Source organism: Hordeum vulgare, chromosome 6H (assembly GCF_904849725.1).
Source record: "Hordeum vulgare subsp. vulgare chromosome 6H, MorexV3_pseudomolecules_assembly, whole genome shotgun sequence".
Lineage (NCBI taxonomy): Eukaryota > Viridiplantae > Streptophyta > Magnoliopsida > Poales > Poaceae > Hordeum > Hordeum vulgare.
Window position 1 is genome coordinate 477,371,888 of NC_058523.1, and position 5,038 is coordinate 477,376,925.

A 5,038-nucleotide genomic window follows, 5' to 3' on the forward strand; every position below is an offset into this window, starting at 1 on the left:
GTAGAGGCCCTCCATGAACGATCCTCTCTCCAGTAGGGCACTGAAAAAGGGCTCCATACAGGCACACGGCGGAACATAGACTTGCGATGGCAGAAAAAGTGTTTAGGAGGCTCTCTAGGGTTTTAGGGGTATATGTGAACTTATAGGACGAAGAGGTACGCCAGGAGGCAATCGATGGGAGCACGAGGCAACATGACACGCCCTAGGCCATGGTTACGCCCTGTTAGCTCGTGCTTGCCTCATGAGGCTTCTCACCTCCTCCCGAAGCTTCCAGATCTTCTTTTGGTCCACAAAAATTACCAAAAAGTTTCATGGCAATTGGACTTCATTTGGTACTGTAAACCTCAAAAGCCAAAAACATGCAGAAAACAACAACTAGCACTCAGTAGTGGTGTCAATAGGTTATTGCTCAAAAATAATATTAACTTGCATATAAACTCCCAAAAAGTATCCTAGAATGATAATATAATAGCATGAAACAATCAAAAAGTATAGATAGGTTGGAGACTTATCAAGAACGAAAGTGCAGTTATTTCTATAAAATCTATATGCCACCGTGCTCTAAAAGATATAAGTGAAGCACTAGAGCAATGATACGTCTCCATCGTATCTACTTTTCCAAACTCTTTTGCCCTTGTTTTGGACTCTAATTTGCATGATTTGAATGGAACTAACCTGGACTGACATTGTTTTCAGCAGAATTGCCTTGGTGTTATTTTTGTGCAGAAATCAAAGTTCTCCAAACGTCCTGAAAATTTACGGGGAGCGGTTTTGGAAAATATCAAAAATATCTGCGCCAAGCTCCACCTCAGGGGGTGGGCCAGTGGCCCACAAGCCCCTGCTCCGCCACCACTCCCCTGGTGGCGGTGGGCGGGCTTGTGGGGCCCACAGGCACCTGTCGCCCCCAACTCCAGCTCTATAAGTTGCCTTTCGTCCCAGAAAAAATAAAAGGAGAAGTTTTCGTCGTGTTTTTGATACGGAGGCGCCGCCACCACCTGTTCTTCATCTGCAGGGCAGATCTGGAGTCCGTCTTGGGCTCCGGAGAGGGGAAATCGTCGCCATCTTCATCATCAACCTTCTTCCCTCTCCAATTCCATGAAGCTCTTCGTCGTTCGTGAGTAATCTATTCGTAGGCTCGCTGGGCGGTGATGAGTAGGATGAGATCTATCATGTAATCGAGTTAGTTTTGATGGGGATTGATCCCTAGTATCCACTATGTTCTGAGATTGATGTTTCTACTACTTTGCCATGCTTAATGCTTGTCACTAGGGCCCGAGTGCCATGATTTCAGATATGAAATTATTATGTTGTCACCAATATATGTGTGTTTTAGATCCGATCTTGCAAGTTGTAGTTACCTACTATGTGTTATGATCCGGCAACCCCGGAGTGACAATAACCGGAACCACTCCCGGTGATGACCATAGTTTGAGGAGTTCATGTGTTCACCAAGTGCTAATGCGTTGGTCCGTTCTTTATTAAAAGGAGAACCTTAATATCCCATAGTTTCCTTTTGGACCCCGCTGCCACGGGAGGGATGGACAATAGATGTCATGCAAGTTCTTTTCCCTAAGCACGTATGACGACACACGGAATGCATGCCTACATCACATTGACGAACGGGAGCTAGCCACTTATCTCTCTGTGTTATAGTTGTTGCATGATGAATATCATCCAAACAAATCACCGACCCATTGCCTACGAGTTTGTCCTACTGCTTCTGTTACTTGTCTTGCTCTGCTGCTGCTACTACTATTGCTACTGCTGTTACTTGTCTTGCTCTGTTGCTGCTACTACTGTCGCTTGCTACTGTTTCTACTTGCTACTGTTGTCACTACTATTGTTCCTTGCCGCTGCTATTACTCGTTACACTGCCGTTACTCGTTACTTTGTTGTTACTACTGTGCTTGCAGATACTAATCTTTCAGGTGTGGTTGAATCCGACAAATTCAGCTGCTAATACTTGAGAGTATACTCTCACCTCCTGACTGGCTTATCAACAAATTGGGTCGAATACTCTACCCTCGAAAACTGTTGCGAACCCACGCGCTGGTGGGCCGTCAACAACATTCTTCTAGTTTCGTTACTGGGGAGTGCTATCAGCATTCTTCTAGTGCCGTTGCAGGAAAAGGTTCGTTGTCATGAGCATTCGTCTAGCTAACGCCAGAGATTGCGCAATCAAGCAACTACTTAGATCAAAAGATATAATTGAAGCACATAGAGTATTCTAACAAATCATGGTGAACATGTGTCTCTCTCAAGTGGGTGTGTCCATCAAACAATGATTATGGAAAACTAAAACAAAGGAAAACTTTAATATATGACGCTCCAAGCAAAATTCATATCATGTGATGAATAAAAATATAGCTCCAAGTGACATACCGATGGGTTGAGACGAAAGAGGGGATGCCTTCCGGGGCATCCCCAAGCTTAGACGCTTGAGTCTTCCTAGAATTTGACTTGTGGTGCCTTGGGAATCCCCAAGCTTAGTCCCTTTGTCACTCCTTATTACTTCATCCATCGTGATAACACCAAAACTTGAAAACTTCACCACACAAAACTCAGCAGAAAACTCGTGAGATCCGTTAGTAGGATAGGTGAACCATAAACATTAGGTACTATTATAAATTGATTCATATTTTATTACTGCATAAGATATTGTATTCTAACTTATTCATGACTTATACCCCTTTGATATAATCCATATAGCATCATCAAAACAAGTAAACCACACAAGCAAAAATATAATATGTCTAAAACAGAACAGTGTGTAGTGATCAACAAAGACACCCTACTTATGTAACTCCAAAAATTATGAAAACTAAGGAAACCCAGAGGAATTTGTATAGTAATACTTTGTTAAAAATCAGATCAAAAATATGTTCCAGTAAAATCAGAGAAATTCTGCACTAGACACAAAAGTTTCTGTTTTTGCACCATATCAGTTCTATTTATCATTCAAATTATTCCAAAGGCTTTACTTGACACAGACACTAATTTAAACATGAAAACACAATTATTATAGTATCAATAATCATGCTATCTCACACAAATAGAAATTAGAACAATAAAAATAAGATAACTATTGGGTTGCCACCAAACAAGCGCTACCTTTTTACGCTCCTAGCTAGGCATAATGCATAGTTTCAAGTGTTGTCATCTTTGAGACTCCACGTGATTCATAATTTAGTTTAATTATCATGATAGGTAAGTGTTCCATCCCTTTCTTTAATGGGATTTGGACCCTTATGTTTACCTCTTTCATATCAATAATTGCCCTATAGTACTTACAAAAGGTCTTCCAAGTATTATTGGACAAGACGGATTGCATTCACTATCAAGAACAATGAAACCTACATGCACATAATTTCTATTAGCAAGTATAAGCACATCTTTTATTCTACCCAAAGGTTTTTGATGGTAGAATCCGCAAGATGTAAGTTAAGGGAACACTCATGTATACCAGTGAGACCAAGCACATCACATAGAGATTTAGGTATAGTTGAAACACTAGCACCAAGTTCACATAATTCATTGCATTCATACTATTTGAGTTTAACTTTAATAGTAGGTTCCCATTCGTCATGAAACTTTCTAGGTATAGAAACTTCTAGCTCAAGTTTCTCATCATACGCATTTACCATCGATTTTACTATATGTTTAGTAAAAGCTTTATTTTGTTAATAAGCATTGGGTGAGCTAATAATGGATTGCACCAAGGAAATACATTCTACTAAATATCAACTCTCATAGTTAAAGACCTTGTAATCCAAGATGGTGGGCACATCACTATTTAAAGTTTTGACCTCTCCAAACCCACTTTTTCATTTTTGCCATTAGAATCATCACCCTCCACACAAACGGCATGCCTTCCAACTAAAGTTAACTCATATGCAGTCACTTTATCATCTATTTCAGATTAGTAAACAAAGATTCAATGGGATAAGTACCAATCATTTTAAGATCTTCATCATGATTACGGTAAAAACCGAGTGGAAGAGCCTTTTCTAAGAATTCTTGTCTGGCTCTCAACCATGCGGTCATCTCCCTACTTTATTAATAGATATTTGGATGGATTTAATGGACTCATTGATATCATGCTTTGGTGGCAAAATTTTATTCTTAAGAGTTTCCACATCAAGAGCAATTATATCCATGAAACTAGCCAAATCAGCAACTTTATGCAACTTTTCTTCTACCATAGTATTAAAAATATTTTTGAGAACTAATAAATTATTTAGTGGTGTTCACAAGATAAGAGCATAACGTATTATTATTTGTATAATAATTCCCATAAGAATTACCATAATTATTAGAAGAATTACCGGGGTACGGTCTAGTATTGAAATTTCCTCTATAAGCATTGTTGTTGAAATTGTTTTGCTAGATAAAGTTTACATCACTAGCATCATCATTTTGCTCAATCAAGGTAGACAAAGGCATATCATTTGGATCAGCATGAGCACATTTACTAGGAACAATATTCATAAGAGCATCCACTTTCTCACTCAAGGTAGCGATTTCCTCAACAGAATTTACCTTCTTACCAGTTGGAGCTCTTTCGATATGCCATTGAGAATAGTTTGTCATGATGTTGTCAAAAAGTTTGGTGGCCTCTCCTAATGTCACCTCCGTGAAGGTACCACCTACGGTAGAATCTAGAAGATTTCTAGATACAAAGTTTAGTCAAGCATAGAAATTTTGTATAATAATCCATAAGTTCAAACATTGAGTAGGGAAATGTTTAATCATCAATTTCATCCTCACCCAAGCTTGTGCAACATTTTCATGACCATGTTGCTTAAAATTCAGAATTTGATTCCTAAGGGAGATGATCTTAGAAGGAGCAAAATACTTGGTAATGAAAGCATCTTTACATTTATCCCATGTTCCAATATTATTACGTGGTAAAGATGAAAACCAAGATTTATCTTTATCTCATATAGAAAGAGGAAATACTTTTAATTTTACAATATCATTATCCATATTTTATTTTTTGCATATCACATAATTCAACAAAGGTGTTGAGATGAAAAGC